At 42.9% G+C, this 23,893-nt stretch overlaps 1 protein-coding gene across 1 annotated transcript in view; it reads right to left on the reverse strand.

The window, feature by feature from the left end:
- The window catches only part of Rad54l2 (RAD54 like 2), a 94,094-nt gene extending 75,219 nt beyond the window's left edge, over nucleotides 1-18,875 (reverse strand). The window contains exon 1 of the mRNA XM_028895284.2: nucleotides 18,655-18,875. The gene's annotated coding sequence lies outside the window, so the exon portion shown is untranslated. The remainder of the gene's footprint in view (nucleotides 1-18,654) is intronic.
- Nucleotides 18,876-23,893: the final 5,018 nt, after the last annotated feature.

Raw genomic sequence — 23,893 nt, forward strand, 5'->3', positions numbered from 1 at the left:
AAACTACAACAATCAAAAAAAAAAAAAACCCTCTCGAAAACTAGGGGTTGGGGAAAGTGAGAGAATGGTGGTTCACACCTGCAATCCCAAGAAACTGAGGCAGAAAGGTCAGAAGTTGAAGACCAATTTCAGCTGCCACATAGGGAGTTCAAGATTGCCTAGGCTAGATGAGACCTTATCTTAGAAAGGTAAAGGCAGAAGGCAGCCAGAGAGGTTTAAAACCGTTTCTTTTCTCCTGGTCTCTAACCAGGGCAGACAGTGCTCCTATCATCCTCTCTCAGATTCCACACACACCTCAGCTTTTAGCCACTGAAAAGGCAATGCCCCTACCACAGGAGTTCTCTGGTGTCAGCAAGCTGGTTTAATGACACCATTGTACTGGAGCAAAGTGCTCTATTTCTCCTCACCCCTACAAAAGGGACAATGACACCACGACCCTGGACTGTGAGAGTTCACATAGCATGCAACCCAGAAACATAATAAAAACGCAACAACCTAGCACAACACACAAGTCCAGAGATATGAAACATACTTCAGCATCACTCATGAAAACACCATTACAAGCTGGTCTCGGTGGTGCCCGCCTTAAATCCCAGCACTCGGGAGGCAGAGGCAGGCAGATCTCAGTGAGTTCGAGGCCAGCCTTATCTACAGAACAAGTTCCAGGACAGCCAGGGCTACAGGAAGAAACTCTGTTGAAAAACAAAACAATACAAAACATTATAAGCTGGGTACCAGCTCATTTGGAAGTCCTGCAGATGAGGCAGCTTGGTGCACACCAGTATGTGGGCTCTCTTATCACCAATGTTCCAGTCAAGGAGAGCCTGATTCTATTTCCAACTGTGTGTATGACACAGTCCAAGAGCTGTGCTGTCTAATTACTAAACACGTAAAATTTGTTTCAGGGTGCTCATCTCTGGAACAATAGCTAGGATACAGTTTTACCCAAAAGTTAAGTTTAAAAATGGGCTCAAAAAACAGAAAACAGGAATTCTTCTCAGACAAAACTAGACAAACCAATTCTACAAAGACTGAATAAAACACTACAGGGAGCCAGGCGGTGGTGGCACACGCCTTTGATCCCAGCACTCGGGAGGCAGAGCCAGGTGGATCTCTGTGAGTTCGAGGCCAGCCTGGGCTACAGAGCGAAATCCAGGACAGGCTCCAAAGCTACACAGAGAAATCCCGTCTCAAAAAACTATAGGAAAGTAAAAAAATTGGAGACATCTAGAATAATCCACATTGTATGGCTCGCCATAGTCAAGAAAGAAACCAAGTGGGGTTCTGGAATGTACCGACTGGCTCTGAAGCCCTGAGAAGAAGCAAAGGGTAATCAAGTGCAAGTAACCGATGTTATTAAACTCAAGACATCTAAAACATAAATAAATTTTATGTTGAGACAAGGGACGCTAACAGAAGCAGCAAGAGTCAAATGCAGCTGGGCGGTGGCGGCACACACCTTTAATCCCAGCACTCAGGAGGCAGAGCCAGGTGGATCTCTTGAGTTCGAGGCCAGCCTGGGCTACCAAGTGAGTTCCAGGAAAGGTGCAAAGATACACAGAGAAACCTTGTCTCGAAAAAAAAAAAAAAAAAAAAGAGAGAGAGAGAGAGAACAGAGAGAGAGAGAGAGAGAGAGAGAGAGAGAGAGAGAGAGAGAGAGTCAAATGCTTTGTCTACATAGACTCCAGATTCCTCACGACAGATTAGCGAAGTAAGAGAATGACCTAGGGAGGAGCATCAGCTGCCACAAAATCTAGAAACCTTAAATATGAAAGAGTAATACTTTCCAATTGAATAGATTATATTGTTGATGCTGGCTACAACTCAGGGTGGTTTCTCTTAAGGAAACAGTGCCTGTGTATACTTCACAAAGCATTCTTTGCAGATCATTTAAGGAATAATAACAGAAGTGAACCTGGGCGACATGAGACTGCCTTAAAATGGGATAGCAGGGTCATCAACATGGCTGTCTTAGCTATTTTCCTCAATGTTGTGATAAACTACTCTGACAAAAGCAACCTAAGGGAGGAAGGATTAATCTTAGCTCTAGGGTACAGCCCATCATTGCTACAAGTCCTGGTAGCAGGAGCTCCAAGCACCTGGTTACATTGCTTCCCCTGGCAGGAAGCAGAATACAACGAATGCATGAATGCACACATGCTAGAGCTCAGCTCCCATTTCCCATTCTTATACAATCTAGGATCTCTGCCTTGAGGATGGCATCACCCACAGTTGGCAGTTAACACAACCAAGCTAATTCCATAAGCACACCCAGAGATCCTTCTCCCAGGTGATCTCAGATTCTGTCAAATTGACTTTAAACAGTAACCATCACAATGGGTCAGCAGGTAAAGGTACTTGCCCACCTGGCAACCTGGGTTTGATCCCCTGAAGTCAAGAATCTGTGTAAGGTAGAAGAAAACCAACTCCATAAAGCTTTTCATCTTCTTCTTGAATCTTTTGCTTTTTTCTATCCTTTATACTGCTCGAATAAATCACTGGTTGTATGCTATTACTGCAATATCTTCTTACCTATACTGTGTTGTATTATGTCCATGTGCACACACAATTTTTAAAAAATTAAAGAATAAAAAGAAAAGAAATCTGGCATGGCACATTCAATTAGGTTAACAGTGATTCCTACTTCACCTTAACCTGAGCAGGCAAGACAAACCTGGTGATGTTCATAAACTAAACTACCAATATCTAAAACAGATCACATTGCCAAAAAGGCAACTGACCTATTTAGGAAAAGTATATCTGACTATATAAAATACAAGAGTGTAAACTTTAAGGTTTTCAAGACTATTTTTAGACTGTAATATATCAGAGGCTTGTTGTAGAATATTATTTTAACATGTATTACACTTATTTATGCTGTGGAACATTGGTTTGATGATGCAAAGAGGTTGCATCCTTTTATATTGTATTTGTTTAACTCTGTGAAGCTGTGTTACTTTGCTTATCTGAAACACCTAATGGTCTAATAAAGAGTGAATGGCCAATAGCAAGGCAGGAGAGATTAATAGGCGGGGTTGGCAGGCAGAGAGAATAAACAGAAGGAGAACTCTGGGAGGAAAGGAAGAAGAGCAAGCAAGAGGGATCAAGGAGGAGGACATCAGGGGGTAGCCACCCAGCTACACAGCCAGACATGGAGTAAGAAGAAAAGAAGGGTAGTTATACAGGAATATAGAAAGATAAAAGCCCTGAGGCCAAAAATAGAAAGATGGGATAATTTAAGAAAAGCTGGCTAGAAACAAACCAAGCTAAGGCCAGACATTTATAATTAAGAATAAGCCTCCATGTATAATTTATTTGGGAGCTGGGTGGCGGGCCTGGCAAAGAGTAAAGAGCAAAAACAACAGAGTGCCAGCAGAAAATAAGAATTAATAATTAGAATCCAACTTAAATAAAACAAGTACTTATATATGAACAGGGGGCAAAAACATGAAGGAAATGCATCCAAAAATAAGCAGTTTTTATCTCTGATTGGCAGTTTAACCTAAAAAAAAAAAAAAGTTAATATTATCTTCTTTATTCTTTTGTTAGATGACTTCAATCCTAGCACTAGGGAAGTAGAGAGAAGCAAGACGATCACTAATAGAAATAAAGAGTTCACGGCTCCCACCCCCATCCCAGGGCTACAGAGACACTATCTCCAAAAACAAGAACTTGAGGGGGTCACTAGATCTCTTTGTCCCTCTTTCCATTGTGTCCACAGTGAATAAATTGCCTTCTTTTTCCTTTTACTAAAAAAGTCAACACTCAAAAAACAAAACACCCTATAGGGTTGGAGAGAAGGCTCAATGGTTAAGAGCACTGTCTGAGGACCCCCAGGTTTGGTTCCCAGCTCCCACATGACAGTGCACAACCACCTGTAACTCCAGTGCCAGGGATCTAATGCCCTCTTCTGGCCTCCAAGGGCACCAAGAGCACACATATACACATAAATTTTTTATCTTAAAAAAAAAAAAAAAGAGTGGTGACATAATTCATGCATTTAATCCTGGCATTTGGTAGGCAGAGGTGAGTGGATCTCTGTGAGTTTAAAGCAGACCTGAATGACAGAGAGAGTATCTGGCCTGTCAGAGGTAAATAATGAAACTCTGTCTCAAAAACAAAACAAAACATTTTGTGGTTTTATGGGGTTTGTGTCTGTGTGCACATATACATTTGTGTTTGTGTATATAAATATATATATACATATATAAATTTATATATACACACATATATATATTTTCTAATTTGGGTTCATGTTTATTTGTTTGCCTGTCTACATTCTAAAAAGAGAAAGAAAAGGCATGGAATTGGAAGGGTGGGAAAGATCTAGGAGTTGGGAGAGGGGAAGCCATGATCAGAATATAGTGTATGAAAACTTTTTTCAATTAAAAAAATGTAAACAAAAAAAAAAATGCCAGGTGGTGGTGGCACATGCCTTTAATCCCAGCACTCAGGAGGCAGAGGCAGGCAGATCTCTGTGAGTTCGAGGACAGCCTGGGCTACAGAGTGAGTTCCAGGACAGGCACCAAAAACTACACAGAGAAACCATGTCTCAAAAAAAAAAAAAAAAAAAAAAAGTCACATATTGGACAATTCCATTATGTGATCTGGATACTCAGACCATCCAGAGCTCTGAAGAGGGGAGGAACTAGGAACGACAGCATACACAGAAGTACTGTTCCTTGAAGGTAGAGAAGAACGGAGAACAACAGAGGGCACCACAGGAGATTCCGACTGTTCATATCCTGGGCGCTTGCTAAGGAGCCTGAGCTTTGTCTTGAACAAGGACGGCAAATGTGCAGCTCTTAGTTCCACTTGTCTGTCTGTGCCTCTGGCAGCTTCAACAACTATGCCAGTGAGCTCTTGAGCTCAGTATATCCTCCCATAACCGTATACACAAAATCCTCCCCACAATCCATTTGCTCCTTCTGAAACCACAGAAGGATCTCAAACAGGCAAGTGGCTTCATATGAATTTTCAATTAAAAAAAAAAAACACTCTGGTGGCTATGTGAAGACAGGGAAATTAGGTGGAAAGCTGTGTGGCCATCTGGGCACAAAGTGATGAGACCTTGAACTCTAATAACATCAATGAGAAGGGAAAAAAAAAAAAAACATCAGGGACGAAGGAAATAAAATCCTAAGACTCAATGGCCAGTGGAGCCCTTTAAGACTTGCTCATCACTAAGTCCCAGCATCCACATTTCTGGAATATAGCAAGGGTCCCATAAATAGTCATCAAATTGTCAAGTGCCTTATCATATTCTTCCACTGAATGTTCACAATACCAGCATGGAAGTACTATTATTGTCATTCCAAAGAAAAGGAATCGATGGTTGAAAGAGATTAAGTGACTTGTCCAAATATACACAGGTAGGGAACAGCAGAATGTAATTCTGACAGACTTCCAACTCCAAAACCTAAGCTTCTTTCTATGACCCTGGCTTCCAATTTCACAACAAGCTGGTAATAGTATTGCTAACACTGAAATGACAAAAGGGCAACTAAGAAACAGACTGGGGTCAGAGATTTGGGCGTTCTCACTATATTCTGGTGGCCAAAGCCTCAGGTGCTGGGAGATCCTCAGGAGGGCTATGGTGAAAAGACGACAGTCAGGAGGGAGCTAACCCAGGAGTGAAGAAAGGGAGTCTGCACGGAACATCACAGAGGGAAGCAGAGAATGAGACCAGACTATGTTTCCAGGAAAGGCACCAGCAAGGCTCAAACTCCACAGAATCTAAGTATATTAGGCGGGAGAGTCACTGGAACTATAGAGAGTGCCAGCACACAGGGCTGGGGTTCCAACAGCTGAAGACTGTTTCTAAGTGTGTCAGAGTCTGGGGTCCCTGAAAACAGAGACCCCATTACTACCAATAATGAATGATATGGTTGAAGGTTTTTGTGTCCTTCAACCCTCAAAAAATAATGTTTTAAGATGTATTTATTTATTATGTATACAATGTTCTACCTGCATGTATGTCTGCAGGTCAGAAGAGGGTACCAGATCCCATTACAGATGGTTGTGAGCCATCATGTGGTTGCTGGGAATTGAACTCAGGACCTCTAGAAAAACAGCCAGTGTTCTTAACCTCTGAGCCATCTCTCCAGCCCTATACCCTCAAAATTTAAATACATATATGTATATGTATAGGTGCCTGCATGAGTTTATGTGTACCCCCTGTATGCAGGTGTCCAAAGAAGCCAGAGGGCATCAGATACTCTTGGAGTTATGGGAGGTTTTGGACCATCTGATGTAGGTGCTGGAAACTGAACCCTGGTCCTCGGCAAGAGTAGTAAGTATTTTTAACTGCTGAGCCATCTCTCCAGTCCCAACTCTCATGTTTTTACATTGAGTCTTTAATATCTTCAGATGTATTTGGAGATGGAACATTTGGGAGGTAACTGGTACACAAAGGTACAAGCCTTCATTAAATAAAGTGGTACTTTAAACGAAACAACAAGGGATGATCTCTCTATCTACTGCTTGAGGGAACAGTAAGAAGGTATCACCTGAAAACCAGAGTGAGAGCTGCTACCAAGGGTCAAATCATCCAGTACTCCCACTCTGGAAAACCACCCTCCAGAACTTGAGAATAAATGTTTCCCTAATTGATGGCATTTTGTTATACCAGCCAGAACTAAAATAGTGATATTTCCCAAGTGACTAAGTCTCTTTATGCTTATTTCCTCATCTTGGAGATGGAAATAAGCCAGGTATGGTGGTACATGTCTATAGTCCCAACACCGAGGAGGCTGAGAAAGGAAGACCAAGTCTGGGCTAGCCTGGATTACACAGCAAAATCTTGTCTCAAAGGACCAAAATAATTGTTTGAAGGAAAGAAAGATGGGGAGAGAGAACTACTATCATGGCCATCTTCTATGAGTTACTGTAAGGACTTCTTTCAGTTTCAAGATGCTCACCGTGTGTGGTGGCCGTTCATTCTCGGTTGTCAACTTGACTAATCTGGAATTAACTAAAACCCAAGCAGCTGGCACACCTGTGAGAGGTTTTTTTTTTTTTTTTTCCTTCTGTAATTAAATCACTTGACATTCAAAGACCCACTTTTAACCCTCGTCTTCTGGACCACACTTTCTGCTGGCAGACTATACAGGGGACATGGGAGAAGAAAGTGTGCCCTCTCTCTGCCTGCTTGGTCTGGCTGCTAAGTCCATTCCTTCACTGACATTACAGACTACCTTTTTGAGATTCCAGTGTATATACTGAAGACCAGCTGAAACATCCAGCCTTGTGGACTGGATTCTTGGACCTTCTGCTGATAGACAGCCATCGGTGGGCTAGCTGGATCACACTAAGCTGTTCTAATAAGCCCCCCATCTCCCTCCCTCCTTCCCCCTATGAGGATCCCCCAGAAATTGCCAATCCATAAAATTTGGGCATGGTATCATATATGTTCCTATGAGGTCCTATTATGTTTATCTACATACCCTATCTGAGAGAAGGTTTCATGTAGCCTAGGATGCCCTGAACTTCATAGACAGTGGAAGAGAAACCTGAATTCCTGATCCTCCTTCCTCTACCTCCCAAGTTCCATAAATTCCAGGTTTCCTCTTCCCAAGAACTTTTCTATTGTGTCCCCCTTTGCTCTCCTACATTCTAGAGCTCTTTGCTTCGCCCCTTTCTGATGTAAGAGAGCAGAAGGATGCCACTGTGCAGGCATCTGGGGGGTAAAAGCTCCTATTAGATACTGCTGTTGAAGACACTTTGTGTCGTATGACTGGAGTCCTCCTTGTTGCCAGCCCATTAAGGGCTCTCACATTAAGTTACCTGCTGCAACTCTTGACTAATAAAACAAAGGGAAAGCTTCAGAAAACGCAAAGGAGTCTTCCTTCCTCAGGTTGGGTGAACATAGAAAGTATTCTTTGTCCTCATCACTGAAGAGCTGGATGGTGGTGGCACACGCCTCTAATCCCAGCACTTATGAGGCAGAGGCAAACAGATCTCTGAGAGTTCAAGGCCAGTCTGGTCTACAGCATGAGTTGTAGACTATCATACAAAAATAAAAGACAAGGGACTGGAAAGATAGCTCAGCAGTCAAGAGCACTGGCTGTTCTTCCAGAGGACCTGGGTTCAATTCCCAGCACCCATATGACAGCTCATAGCTGTCTGTAAGCCCAGTTCCAAAGGCTCTAATACCATCATACAGACACATATGCAGGTAAAACATCAATGTAAATAAAATTAAAGAAAATAAATTAGCCAGGCAGTGGTGGTGCATGCCTTTAAAGCCAGCACTAGGAAGGCAAAGGCAGGTGATCTCTTGACTTTGAGGCCTGTGTTTACCTTCACATGATAGATGTTTAAGATACAATGTCTATCACTTTCTATATTTTGTTTTGTTTATTTATTTGTTTTTGGAGTTTTTTGTTTGTTGATTTAGAGACAGGGTTTCTATGTGTAGTCCTGGCTGTCCTTGAACTTATTATGTAGACCAGGCTGGCCTTGAACCCAGAAATCCACCTGCCTCTGCCTCCTGAGTGCTGAGATTAAAGGTGTGTGTCACCATAACCCAGCTATTTGTTTCTTTTTTTTAAGGAAGGGCTTCTCTGTACTTTCCATATTTTGAATAAAGCTTCCTGGGAATATATTAGATCATCAAGAATTATTTTATTGCCAGATGTGATGATGTACACCTTTAGTCCAGCACTCTGGAGGCAGAGGCAGGTACATCTCTATGAGTTCGAAGCCAGTCTGGTCTATATATTGAGTTCCTGAGCCAGGGCTATGAGCCCACTATCTCGGGCTATATAATTTTTTCAATATTTATTTATTTATTTAGGGTATGGAGTGTGCATGTATAGTCAGACCATGTGAGTTCTGGGATCAAATTCAAGTCATCAGGCTCAATGGCAAGCAACCCTTCCCAGCTAAGTCATCTCGCTGGTCCATAAAGTACAACGTAGTCAGAAGTACTTTATGGCAGTAGTTCATGCCTATAAGCTCAGCTCTTAGGAGGTGTCTTAAGGTTTCTATTGCTGTGAAGGGACACCATGTCCACGGCAACTCTTATAAGGGAAACATTTAACTGTGGCTAGCTCATAGTTTCAGAGGTTTAGTCCATTATCATCATGATGGGGAGCATGGCAGCGTGCAGGCAGATGTGGCACTGGCTACATACTGATCAGAAGGCAACAGAAATTTAACTGTCTGTCCCACTGAGTGAAGCTTGAGCAAAAGACACCTCAAAGCCTGTTCCCCACAGTGACACACACACACACATCCTCCAACAAGGCCACACCTCTTAACAGTGTCACTCCCTTTGGGAAGATGGAGGCCAATTGCATTCAAACTACCACAAAGGCTAAGGCCAGAGGATTTCTAGGATAGCCTTGGCTATAGAATGAAACTGTCTCAAAACAACACATAACAAACAAAAAGGACACATATATGGACTAAACTTAGGAAAGCAAGGATGCTCTGTACTCATCAGCGCTTTCATCAAACTGAGTGTCAGCACCTTCACTGTGTCTGCGAAAGCTGAAATTTTCCATGTTTTTATTGCTCCCAACTTATACTAAAACAACTTCTCAATACTGCAACATTGCTCACAAAAATACCTTCAACTTAATAGCCGTTGTCAATTTAAAGTACTTTCTGCTTCACCTCACTTTTCCTCTGTATATCATGTCAATTTTTGTGCTAAACCTAACTGTAGTTATTTTTTCATGTTTTCTTCTTCTTTTCTTCAGTCTGGTATGTTGGTTACCTGCATAAAAACAGTAACTGCATTACTGAAGTTTCAATAAGCTTACTAACATTCAGCTTTCAGAAGGATTTCTATATAATCTGATCACCCATGAAAATTAAAGCACAGTATTTTCTTTGGGTGGAAGAGTTCTTCAAGACAGGGCTTTTCTGTGTAGCCCTGGCTGTCCTGGAACTCTATGTAGACCGGGCTAGCCTTGAACTCAGAGATCTGCCTGCCTCTGCTGGCATTAAAGCCATGCCACTACACCCAGAAAATCACACTAACTTAAACGCTGTGTGTATTTTACTACTAAGAGCATCTTGTAGTAAGACATGCTTTTAATTCCAACATTAGGAAAGTATTTGGAAAGCAGAGGTAGGCAGATTTCTGTGAGGTCAAGAGCTAGCCTGGTTAACATAGTGAGGGGTGCCTGGCCAGCCAAGTCTACATAAAATGAAGATCCTGTCTCAAAAAAAAAAAAAAAAAAAAACACGGAAAGGAAAAAACGAAACTAGATAGTGAGGCTACAGAGATGGGTCAGCTGGTAAAGTTCCTACTGCCAAGCCTGACAACTTGAGTTTGATTCCCAGAACACATATGGTGGAACATAGTGGAAGTAGAGAAAAATAACTCCCTCGAGTTTACCTCTCATCTTCTACAAATGTGCCATGACATGTGTGCTTGAACAGATAGACAGATAGATAGATAGATAGGTAAGACAGATGGATGATGGATGGAAGGAAGGAAGAAAGGATGATAGGTAGACAGAGATAATTTTTTTTAATAATCAAGAGTAGGGGTACATCATAATTCTGTGCCTTCTAGGTAAACAAATCAGAACCCGAAGCATCGTAGAACAATCTATCAATTTCAGTATTGAGCTGAGCAGAGAACTGGTACAAACAGTTCCAAAGTCATTGAATCCAAGTTCCCGAATAAAGCTTAGTAAAATAATCCTCTTTCTTGAGTACAGTGGCGATGAGTCTATCGAGGCCTCCAGAAAGCCCACCAGCACAACATCCTACAGCTGAATTCATTTCCCACTCCCAAACAGGGGGCAGCTTCACAGTTGTCTGGACCTAGTGGTACAAACTAGCCACTTTTTATGAATGAGGGCAATGCCTAGCACAATAAACAGCCAGTGGACGATCTAAACAATACCGAGGAGCTGCCACACTGGCTACCAAAGAAACCTAAGACCCAAAAAGAGAAATTAACAGTCCCCAGCCCCAAACCCATGAACACATGCCATGAACAATGGTAGTACATGCCATTATTCCCAGTACTTGCAAGGCTGAGGCAGAAGGACCACAAGTTCAAATCCAGCCTGGGCTACACAACAAGACCCTACCTTAAAGAAGATATGGAATAAACACTACTTTCCCAGTAAAGTAAAGTGACGCCTCTAGTAATCTAGAATACAAACGCAGTGCACTGTGTCAGAGTCCGTGCAGATCCGATGCATCCAAGCCAGGACCTTCATCACACCATTACACACACCATGATTTCAGATCAGTCACAAGCAGAGGTCATTTAATTCCTCACTCAACAAACATTTGCCAAGTAGCTACTCTGTGCCAGTAACAGTTAGGTCTGGGATATAAAGGTAAACAAAACTGGGTGTTGTGACACTCATCTGTAATCCCAGCACTAGGGAGACTAAGGTAAGAGAATCACAAGTTCCCTACAAATTGTCCACTGACCTCCACATGTCAACTGACCTATACACACACACACACACACACACACACACACACACACACACACACACACACACACAGAGTAAGTAAACAAATAGATATTTTTAAAAGAGAAAAGAGGTTGGGCAGTGGTGGTGCACACCTTTAATCCCAGCACTCGGGAGGCAGAGGCAGAAGGATCTCTGAGTTCTAGGCCAGCCTGGTCTACAGAGTGAGATCCTGGACAGGTACCAAAGCTACACAGAGAAACCCTGTCTCAAAAAAACAAAAAAGAAAAAAGAAAAAATTGAAAGAGAGAGAGAGAAGGGAAGCCGGGCGGTGGTGGCACACACCTTTAGTCTCAGCACTTGGGGGCAGAGGCAGGTGGATCTCTATGAGTTTGAGGCCAGCCTGGTCTACAAGGTGAGTTCCAGGATAGCCAGGACCATTACACAGAGAAACCTTGTCTCGAAAAACAAGTGGGGGGGGGGGGAGAAAGGGAAATAAAATTTAAAAATCCTGTCCTTGGGCTAAAGAGATAGCTCAGTGGTTAATATCACCTGCTACTCCTGAAGAGGACCCAAGTTTGGTTCCCAGCACTCACATCAAGTGGCTCAAAACCACCTGTTAATTCCAGTTCCAGGGGATCTGATGCCATCTTCTGGCCTCTGATGGCACCAGGCATATATGTAGTATACACACATATACATTTTTGTTTGTTGTTGTTTTTTGAGACAGGGTTTCACTGTGTAGCTCTGGCTGTACTGGAACTCACTTTGTAGACCAGGCAGGCCTCGAACTCACAGAGATCCACCTGCCTGCCTCTGCCTTGAGTGCTAGGATTAAAGGTGGGCACAACCACTGCCCAGCCATATACATAAATTTAAAAAACACATTAAATCTCTTTTTTTAAGTCCTATCCTTGAGTAGTTTGAAATCTAGTAATGGAAAACATTCAAAAACACCAAAACTGAACAACTCAGTATAACTGTTAGAGAAGTACCCCAAACTGCAATGCCTCCAAAGGACAGCCATCCATCCAAGGGACGTTTGCATTAGATGCAGGTGGAAGAACAATAAATAACAAGTGAAAAGAACAGGCTGGGGATGAAGCTCAGTGGCAGAATATTTGTCCTAACATGCATAGAGCCTGAGCTCAATCTCAGGAAGTTGTGGGAATATGGAGGGAAGATGTCTGAATTCTTGGCTCAAGCCTTAAAGTTGGCCACACACTATTCAGCATTTGTACAGTATTAGCCCAAGAAGAGAACTGGTATGAACAGCTTTATAATCACTGACTTCAAATTCCCCAATAAAGTTTGGTCAAATAGTCTTATCTTCTGAATATGGTGACAATGAGTTCAGTGAGGCCTCTAAAAAGTCAGAATCAAAACCACTTACAACTTTATAACTTGGCTGCAAGTATCATTATGTTAGATGAAAAACTAAAAGATAAGGGCCAGGTTGAAAAATCTTTATAAAAGGTTCAATTACAGGCTGGAGTGATGGCTCAGAGGTTAAGAGCACTGACTGCTCTTCCAGAGGTCCTGAGTTCAATTCCCAGCAACCACATGGTGGCTCATAACCATCTGTAATGAGATCTGGTACCCTCTTCTGTATACATAATAAATAAAAATCTTTAAAAAAAAAAAAAAAAGGTTCAATCAGAGACATGTGAGATGCTCATGGTATTTCCAGGCCAGTAAAACATTATTTACTCTTAACTAGAATTTGAAGACTTCTCTAAAATGAACAGTAGATTTCAATAATGTAAGATTGCAGAGGATTTAAGGGTTGCTTATGTCAAATCATTCTGGCCACACCTTAATTTTCCCCTTGATTATTAGTGGAATTTTGTTTTTCACTAAGGAGGCAGAGGTATGCAGATCTGTGAGTTTCGAGGCTAGTCTGGTCTACAGAGTGAGTTCCAGGACAGCTAGGACTTATATCAAAAAACCAAAGATAAATAAATAAATAAATAAATAAATAAATAAATAAATAAATAAATAAATAAATAAAATAGACTGAATAATTCTCTAACAAAGCCTGCAACCTTTGGTCCATCAAAAACATGTCTGAGGGCTGGGAAGAGGCTATGTGGTTAAGAGCACGTTCTGAGCACTCACATAAGGCAGCTCACAATTGCCTGTAACTCCAGTGCCAGGTGATCTGATTTGATACCCCTCTGTCCTTCTACACACACACACACACACACACACACACACACACACACACACACACACACACAATATGACTAAAACTGAATAAAACAAAGTGTCTGAACAGAGTGCTAGATTCTATCAAAGCAGCCCCAATTAGATGACAAATCTCTCCAACATCTGGAGCCCTCCACACAGAAAGACCAAAGACAAGTTCCCAGAAGCCAACAGAAGAAAGCCAAAGATGTGTTCTGTCACTGGGAAAGTTCACTGCTCCCAAACAAGGACATGCCCCAGAAACTGCCAGAGAAAAAAGCTGCAGGTGTTAGACTTTATATGTGCACTCCTACTTACTGGTACTAGAAAAAGACAATCTCAACAGTTCCTGCCACCTGAGCACCAGCAGATGCACACTGGACAGTTCTTGCCTTCCACATCAGACCAGGTAACTGAGTCCCTCACTTCTACAAAGCACCTAGCTACATTTTACTACTATTACTTAGAATAGCAGCTCCTGAGTTCAGGTGCAGTGGCTGACACCTGCAACTGAACATCCAAGAAGATGAAGCAAGTGAACTGCTGCAAGTTCAAAGCCAGTCTAGGCTAGAGTGTGAACCTGCTCAAAAGGAAAAAGCCAAGGAGGCAGACAAGGAGGCAGGGGAGGAGGTGGTATGGCAGCAGCCCCTGTTCTGTAATACACACTTCCTTTATTAAGAGCCAACGCTGGTCATCTGATATGCCTGTATCTCCATTCGCCCTACAACCCATAAAGGTTAGAGAGGTTAAGAGTAAAGGGCTTGATGTGCAAACATGAAGACATGAGTTTTATCACCAGAACCCACATATAAACCCTAGGTATGGTCATGTGATTGTAATCCCAGAAATGGGAGGCAGAAAGAAGAGGATCCCCAGGTCTTGCTAGCCATCAACTTACCCTACTTAGGGAAGTTCAAGGCCAGTGAGAGACCCTATCTCAAAAAACAAGGTGGACAGAACCTAAAAAAAAGATACCCAAGGTTGACCTCTGGCCTCCATACCCACATACACACACATGAACATGCATGCATATGCATATGTACACACATACACACAACTTGCCCAGGGTCAAAGGCAAGAAATAGTTTGGTGGTGCATACAAGTAATGCCAGCATTTAGAAAGCTAAAGCAGGAGAGTGGCAAGTTCGAGGCCAGTCAGGGTTACACAGCAAGACCTGTCTCAAGAACAAATGAGCAAAAAAGCAAGCAAGAAGCAAAAGTAAAGGCTAGAATGCAACCTGGTTGGTAGAGTGCTATATAAAAGTGCCATATACAATGCTCTGGGTTTGATCCCCAGCACAATATAAGCCAGCAAATGGTGCACACTTGAAATACTAACAGGAGGTGAAGGGAGGAGGATCAGAAGTTTAAAGTCATCCCAACTACATAAGGTTAATCTGGGTTACATGAGACCCTGGCCAGCCTGGGCTATAAGATACCCTATCTCAAATAACAAAAGCAGCAAAGGAGAATGACTCCAAAGACTGTTCTTCCCATTGTACTAGGTCCTCTAGAGAAACTGAAAAGTCTAGCCAGATGTGGCACAAGCCTGGTATCCCAAAGCCCTGGTGGGTGGAGACAGAGGCATCCAGAGTTACAGGCAGTCCTGGGTTACATCTGGACCCTGTCTCGAAAGCAACAAAATAGAAGGAAATCTCTCTCAAACTGAAGCGAAGCTGAGTCACTCAAGGAGTCAAAAATACTTGAGTAGTCACCGTGTCTTCAAAGCAATGTATGAACCAGTTTTACTTTCTTTGACCAAGAATTCCCAGATGAAATAAAAATCTCAGTGCTCTTTAAAATAATTTATGACCTAAGTATATTGATTTTAAATTTATTTTTCATCAGGACACATAAAAAGAAGAGAGCAAAGGAAGAATTTTTCCTAGGATGCAGGTTAACTAAGGAAAAACTTGGGTTTAGTCTATACTTTATGCATGAAAAGATAAAAAATGGGGCCTTTGCTGGACGTGGTGGTGCACATCTTTAATCCCAGCACTTGGGAGGCAGAGGAAGGCAGATCTCTGAGTTCGAGGCCAGCCTGGTGTACATAGTTAAGTTTCAGGATGGCCAGGTCTACACAGAGAAACCCTGTCTGGGGGAGTGGGAGTACTTAACCGCTCTATTTCATAAAACTTTGCTATACCTGAGTCACTTCTTCATACACGTACAGCTACTTCTTAACTGTAAACTAGCACTATTAGAATGTCAAAATAACACTTTAGAGCTGCCTAGCACAGTTACTGGGATAAGGCAGCAAATCATAAGTTTATACATGAATAAATGACTTGCAGAGTATAAACCTATAATCACAACACTGGGAGGCTGAGGAGGATTGCCTGAGTTGAAGGCCAGGCTGAAGTCTGGGCTACACAGTGAGTTCTAGGCAAACCTGAGCTACAGTTTGAGATTCTGTCTTAAAAATAAACCATAGCTGGACTTGGCGGCACACACCTTTAATCCCAGCACTTGGAGGCAGAGGCAGGCAGACTTCTGTGAATCTGAGGTCATTTTGACATATATAACAAATTCCAGGCCAGTCAGAGTTACATAGTGAAGACACTGTCTCAAAAAGGAATTTTAGGAAGAATTTTGGGCCAGGCAGTGGTGGCACATACCTTTAATCCCAGCACCTGGGAGGCAGAGGCCAGCCTGATCTACAGAGTGAGTACAGGACAGCCAGGGCTACACAGAGAATCCTTGTCCCCAAAAAACAAAGCAAAAACAACAAAAAAGAACTCCTGGCTGGATAGCTGGCTCAGCAGTTAAGAGTCCTGCTCTTTCAGAAGAGCCGAGTTTGATTATTAGCACCCACCCTATCAGTATAGGTATACAAGTACACATCAAAATTCACAATTGCCTGTAACTCTGGCTCCTAGAAGAGTGACGCCTCTTAGCCTCCACAGACATCCTCATATACCCACAGACACAAAATATAATAATAACAAATCTTTAAAAAAAAATAAAATAAAAGAGAAAACTTTTAGAGGCAGGCAGATCTCTGAGTTCAAGGCCAGCCTGGTCTATAAAGTGAGTTCCAGAATAACCAGGAAGACACAGAGAAATCCTGTCTGAGAGAGAGAGACAGACAGACAGACAGACAGAGAGAGAACTTTTTAACAGAAATTCCCCCTCCTCCTCCTCCTCCTCTCCTCCTTCTTCAAGATAGGGTTTCTCTGTGTAGTCCTAGCTGTCCTGGAACTCACTCTGTAAACCAGGCTGGCCTCAAACTCAGAGATCTGCCTGCCTCTGCCTCCCCAAGTGCTAGGGTGCCACCACCCGACAACAGAAATTATTCTTAAATTTAAAGAAAAAAAAAAATCCCTAGAATTAGAACTATCAGTATAGGTACACAAGTACTTCACTTCTCACTTCATAATACTAGCCTGCAAATAGGCAATACATCCTATACACTCTAGATAAATTCAGATGGCACAATGATCCTGATATGGCTTTGTTCATATAACTTTCCCTTTAATACATATCGACAACACACCAACTTTTACCTGAAATAGTGCATCCAAAGTTCTGATGCCCACCAGCTGTAAGACTCACAGCTAGAGTTTACATACTGCCTCTCAATGCTATAAACTGTAACATGGAAGGAAACACAACGTACAGATCAAAAGCACCGAAGACAGCACTTACAGTTAGGATAACGTCCTGTGAGAGTTAGCAAGGATGCTAAAATGATGACAAACGATTTAACAGAGTGGAATCACAGCAGTAAGAGATAATGAAATTTCATGGATTTAAGGATCTAAAGAGCTTTGAACAGCAGAAACGATAAGTTTTTTTCACATCCTCTGTAGTTACATTTATTAAAATAACAGAAAACAAATTAATGAAGTCTTTTAAATTAGTTTGTATTTATAAGAATTGTACTGAAAGCTCCAAGGATTACAACATTATTATTGGGTCTAAGTTTGTCTATCGTTACAAACAATAGCCACAGTGCTAAAAACAAAGTATGAGTCACAGTTCAATAAAGAGGGGAAAAGGGAAAAAATGAACAGAGAAAAGCTTTGGATTCAAATACCACTAAGAAATTCCTTACTTAAACGCCTGCCAGCGACAGCCACCACTTTGACTTTGGAGTAGGAAGGGAAGGTCCACACTGTCCTCTCCTCTGGAACAAATTCATTAACGCACCCCCCCTCAAAAAAAATACCCACTCCAGCCTCAAAGTCCAGGCACCAACACAGTCAGCCACATCCGCCTGCGAGAGCAGCAATCTCACAGATCTGAGTCACCCACTCCTCCGCAGTAAGAGGTCATTCTCTATCAGGAAGCCCACTGTGCAAAGTGCTCTTGTTCTACTCCGGGACCGCCACCATGACCCACATAAAGCCAATTCGACCCCAGCAGCTTGCCGGCCATCTTCTTCCCTCCCAGCTCACAACTCACATCGGCCTCATCCTAACCCAAGGCAGCCAACACTACTCCTACGACAAGTTTCCTACCTGAGAACCACTCTTAACTCGAATACATCTGAGTCGCGAAGGATCCATCTAGCTCTTTGCTCAACTCTTTTGTGCCCAACTAAGCTCCTGCCTTTCCAGGAACTAGTCACCAGTTACCTCAGAGAAGCTAAACTCTCCATGCCTCTTCTCCCCAAGCCCGAGCCCAGTCTAATACATTCCCAGACCTCCCGAGGGGGTACGGAGGGACGCGCCCCTGTGTGCTTTAGGGACCAAGCCACCGAGGCCCCTAAAATTCGAATTACAACCACTCTCGCTCACACCACGCCACGATATGGTCAGCGTCTAGGGCGCCGGTATCAAGCATCAAGACCGCACAGCCACTGTAGTTAAGTCTCGGTAATTACGACTCCCTTCCTTGACTACGAAATCCCCAAATATCAAGCCACTGAATCCCCGGGTGGATGCCAAGACCCCCGCTAAGCCTCCAGCCACTGGAGTTTCCTAGGTCGGACTCAGCTCCCCCAAGGCCCAAGCCGTCAGGAGTGGCTGGCTGCCCCAGGCTGCTGCACGCCGGGGACCCTGGCCGCGTCCCCATTGTTGCCGGTCCCAGCGGCCCCGGCAGGGAGTAAGGGGACCGCAGGGGCTCTCACCTCCCGTGCCACGGATCCGGGCCGCACCGGACCGGGCTGGGCCGAAGGACCTCGCGTTCCGCCGCGCCCGCCTGGACGGTGTCTGCGGCGGCGGGAGCCGGAGCAGCGGCTGAGGCGGGAAGCAGCCAGCCAGGCCCGGGCGCCGCGGGCTGGCTCTGGCCGAGGGTCGGTCTTCTCCGGCGGCGGCGCTCTCAGCCTCCGCTCGCGGTCCGCACCAGAAAGCTTCCCCCTCCCGTCCCGCTCACCCGGCCACCCGGACGGGAACACGAGCCACCCGCAGCAAAGTTCCGCTGTGAGCCCTGTTGTTCTTCCCCTGCGACAGATACTAAACAGTGATTCTTGCCTATTGAATAAGGTGCATTTGCTACAGAGGACCTGTTCAGGAATAAGTGGGATTAAAAATAAAAATAAAAATCCAAGGCCAGAATCTGCCTGGAAATGGTGGGTCCATGTGAATGGATTTGCATTCATAAGCCACCAAATACACACACGAATCTGGACAATACAGTCTGAGCTACTCTCAGTTTGGGGATAATATCAAAACTTACCGGGAATGATATGATGCGGATATAAAAGACTACATTGGCGTAAGCTCGTTGCTGCCGATAGTCAATGCTACCACGGCTGTCGCCTCCAAAAAAAGTTATTCTCCCTTGAGTTGATGCGAGCCATATAATTCTTGCTTTTTCGCCCTTCATCCCTACCCACCTAGCGCTTTCGGTTGTTCGTACTGTCTTCAGAATTAGCTTGAAGAGTAGCAGAGTCTCGGGGGAATGGGGCTGAGAATGGGGGCTTTTTTTTTTTTTTTAATCACTGACACAGGTTAAGGTTACAGGATTTTCTCCCTGGAGTTGGAGATTGTTAGCAAGTACTCTCCACTTTCCTATGAGCGCTGTTGTTGTCTTTCTTCACTACATTCCCTTGGCTCTTTCTCCCCCCACCCCCAGAAGTGAATATGGGTGAAAGATGAAAATATTAGAGAAATAGGTCTATTTTTTTAAAAAGTTTTATTTTGTTTTCCTCGTGAAATTAATAATATAAACATTCTCTTCTGAACTCCATCTCACTTCTGGGCTTTCACACCTCTACATATCAGATATGGCTACTTTCAGAACAAATTAGGTTATCAACATTCAGGTGTGCTTTCCCAAACTATCTTTTTGGGAATTCAGATATGGCACAGATGATCCCAAAAAAGGTAACACAAATTTGACATATTCTCCATTTTCCATTCTTACTCACCAGCTTGACTTCTGAGACTTTTCCATACTTTTCACCTTGTTCCAATCAACTCTTCTGAAAAGCTCTGAAGCATCTGAAGTTTTTATCACTGTGTAATACACATAAATTTCCATTTGGATTATCTTTCTGGGATTTACAAATGTGTTCTGATGTCTAAAGGCAGTCAAACACCCTCTTGAAAAGAAGGACGGAGGTGAGGGGGAGATAGAAAGCAGCATGTTTCTGGAAATTCTTTGCTGCTGTAAGAACAAGTTAATCCTAGGCTGTAAAGAGACAAAGCATGCCTCAAACCTGGTTTACTTCCCTTTGTAGCCCGAGGTCAGTCTTTCATTTTTTTTTCCCAGGAGCCTCTTAGTACAGAAGAGTGGGTGACAGATAAAGCAAATTTGGCTTCAAGAGTTGAAAAGGTGCCAGGTGGTAGTGGCGCACGCCTTTAATCCCAGCACCCGAGAGGCAGAGCCAGGTGGATCTCTATGAGTTCGAGGCCAGCCTGGTCTACAGAGTGAGCTCCAGGACAGGCACCAAAATTACACAGAGAAACCCTGTCTCGGGGAAAAAAAAGTAGAAGGCTAGAACTAACTGCAATAGTCTGCATCTGACCACTACATGTACATGCCCCCACATCATACATATTCATACGATAATAATACATAATAAAAGAGAAAGTATGTTGTCAATAACATATAATAACCTTAAAAAATTATTTATTAGGCCAGGCGGTGGTGGCGCATGCCTTTAATCCTAGCACTCGGGAGGCAGAGCCAGGGGGCTCTCTGTGATTTTGAGGCCAGCCTGGACTACAGAGTGAGTTCCAGGAAAGGCGCAAAGTTACACAGAGAAACCCTGTCTTGAAAAACCAAAAAACAAACAAAATTATTTATTGGAGATGTGCACAAGTGGGGTTCAGAGGACATCTTGTGGGAATTGTTTCTCTCTTTTTAACACGTGGGTGCGAGAATCAAACTCAAGTCATTAATCTTGGCAGCAGGCATCTGTACCCACTCAGCCATCTTGCTGGCCCTTGCAGTAACTTTGTAAAAGAGGGGCTGGAGAGATGGCTCAGAGGTTAAGAGCACTTGCTTGCTCTTCCAAAGGTCCCGAGTTCAATTCCCAGCAACCACATGGTGGCTCACAACCATCTGTAATGAGATCTGATGCCCTCTTCTGGCTTGCAGGGATATGTGCAGACAGAACACGGTATACATAATAAATAAATAAATCTCTTAAAAAAAAAAAAAACTTTGTAAAAGATCAGATTACAGTAAACTCATCTTTCCTTAATGAAAATTCCCCAAGTTTGCAATTTGTGTGCAGACTATCTTGTGAGTTCGATAAGGAATGGTGAAAGGTTTTAAGTAGTTTCTAAGAATGTTTTGTTGTTTAATAGTAACAACAAAAAAGACCTAAATGATAAAGTCAAGACTTGGACAAGAACTTCAGCAAAAAAGATAGAAATGCTGAAAACATGGAACTTTGGTGAATGAAAAGGTGAATAAAGCCAGACATAGTAGAACATGCCTATAATCTCAACATTTGGGAGACAGTAGTGGGAATTAAAGGCTAAATGAGACCCCATCTCAAAAATTACAAAAGCTCAAGAATATTAATAAATCAACTAAAGAGCTAAAAAACTTAAAATAAAAAATGGAAACTTATAATAATAACAATGAAGTTAAAGGAAAGCATCACACTGTGCAGTAGTGATGCATCTCATGCCCTTAGTCCCTGCACTGGGAAGGCAGAGGCTGGTGGATCTCTGAGTTCAAGGCCAGCCTGGTCTAAAGATTGAGTTCCAGAACAACTGTGGTGATATTTTATTTGTGCTGAAATGTGATTTTATTTGTATGTTAATAAATAAAATTGTCTGGAGATCAGAGGTAAAAGCCAACCATTAAGCAGAAGTCTGTCGGTGGTGGCACACGCCCTCAATCCGATCACTTGTCAGGCAGAATCTCTGTGTGGTCAAAGACACAGCCAAGCATGGTGACCCGAACCTTTAATCCCAGTACCAACCATAGAGACCTGGAGGTCTGTATAGACAGGCAGTGATGAGGAAATCATGTGGTTGGGTTTAGAGCCAATGAGAAGGCAGAACAGAAAGGCAATAAAAAGATAAGTCACACAGGAAGAAGGTCTCTCTCCCAGGGGAAGCGATGGTGGCAAGGTGGTCAGATAAGGTAGTCGTGGCTCTTGCTCTGATCTCTTTGGCTTTAACTCTGTATTTGGCTCTGTGTTTCTTTTTTCTTTTTCTTTTTCTTTTTTTTTTAAAGATTTATTATGTGTACAGTATTCTGCTTGTATGTGTCCCTGCAGGCCAGAAGAGGGCACCAGATCTCATTACAGGTGATTGTGAGCCACCATGTGGTTGCTGGGAATTGAACTCAGGACCTCTGGAAGAGCAGTCAGTGCTCTTAACCACTGAGTTATCTCTCCAGCCCGGCTCTGTGTTTCTTATTTACTAAAACTGTTTAGAATTTCATCTACAGACAACTAAGTCTACACAAAGAAACCCTGTAGAAAGGAAGGAAGGAAGGAAGGAAGGAAGGAAGGAAGGAAGGAAGGAAGGAAGGAAGAAAGAAAGAAAGAAAGAAAGAAAGAAAGAAGAAAGAAAGAAAGAAAGAAAGAAAGAAAGAAAGAAAGAAAAGGAAGGCATCACAGTAAAATAGACCAACTAGTAGAAAATATCAGGGGTTGAAAACAAGGCTAAAGAAATATTACATTTAGATAGTAATTTAAAAAATCATAACCATAGCATTTAAGATCTTTAAGACAGCTGAGCAGCAGCGGTGCACGCCTTTAATCCAAGCATTCAGGAGGCAGAGGCAGGTGGATCTGAGTTCATGGCCAATTTGGTCTACGGAGGGAGTTCCAGGATAGGCAGAGACACACAGAGAAACTCTGTCTCAAAATAACAACAACAACAAAGACATCTAGAACACAGAGACAAAACCAATGAATCTGTATTCTAGAAGGTGGAACTGAGATACAAATTGAAGGCAAAGAAAATGTATTCAATCAAAATTATAGCACCTGCCAGGCAAAGGTGGCACAAGCTTTTAATCCAGAGGCAGGCAGATTTCTGTGAGTTCTAGGCCACCCTGGTCTACAAAGTGATTTCCAATACATCCAAGGCTACACAGAGAAACCCTGTCTCAAAAAACCCAAATTTTCTTCTGTAGTAGTATCTGCTCCACCCATGACCTTGGGCTATAAGGCCCAAAGGAGGTGGTGCTTCTTGATGTTGCACGTGACCTCTTATAAGGGGTTGGAGAAGGGTCACATGCCCTTCTCCCTGCTCCTGCTTCCGAGGTGGATTCACTCCTGGTCAGATCAGAGGACTACTTCTGCTATCTACTCTGTTCTGTAATCATGAGTGTATTTCCTCAATTTATATCTTAATAAGTTCTGTTACCCATTTAATAGACTCATGGGAATTGATCATAAGTAATGGCACCCAATGTGGGACTTGAACCCACGACCCTGAGGTAAAGAGTCTCATGCTCTACTGACTGAGCTCTGGAGAGATGGCTCAGAGGTTAGGAGCACTGGCTGTTCTTCCAGAGGTCCTGAGTTCAATTCCCAACAACCACATGGTGGCTCACAACCATCTATCTATAATGAGATTCTTTTGTTAAAAAAAAGTATTTTTATTCACAGGTTTATGTCTGTGAGAATATAAACCATGTGTATGCCCGTACATGTAGAAGATAGAAGGTGCTGGTTTCCCTAGAACTACAGTTACAGGTGATTGTGAGTCATCTGACATGGGTGCTAGGATCCAAACTCAGTCCTCAGCAAGAACAGCGTGTGCTCTTAACCACTGAGTCATCTCTATAGCCCCAAAGATTTCAAATTTAGGGAAAGAAATGGGTATCCATGTCCAGGAGGACACTCTCCAAAGGGAGAGCTAGACATAATGTCCATACCTGCAATCCCAGCGCTTGGAAAATGGAAGCAGTAAGATAAGGAGCACAAAGTTATCCTTGGCTCTATGACC

The sequence above is a fragment of the Peromyscus leucopus genome, chromosome 7 (genome assembly GCF_004664715.2).
Source record: "Peromyscus leucopus breed LL Stock chromosome 7, UCI_PerLeu_2.1, whole genome shotgun sequence".
Lineage (NCBI taxonomy): Eukaryota > Metazoa > Chordata > Mammalia > Rodentia > Cricetidae > Peromyscus > Peromyscus leucopus.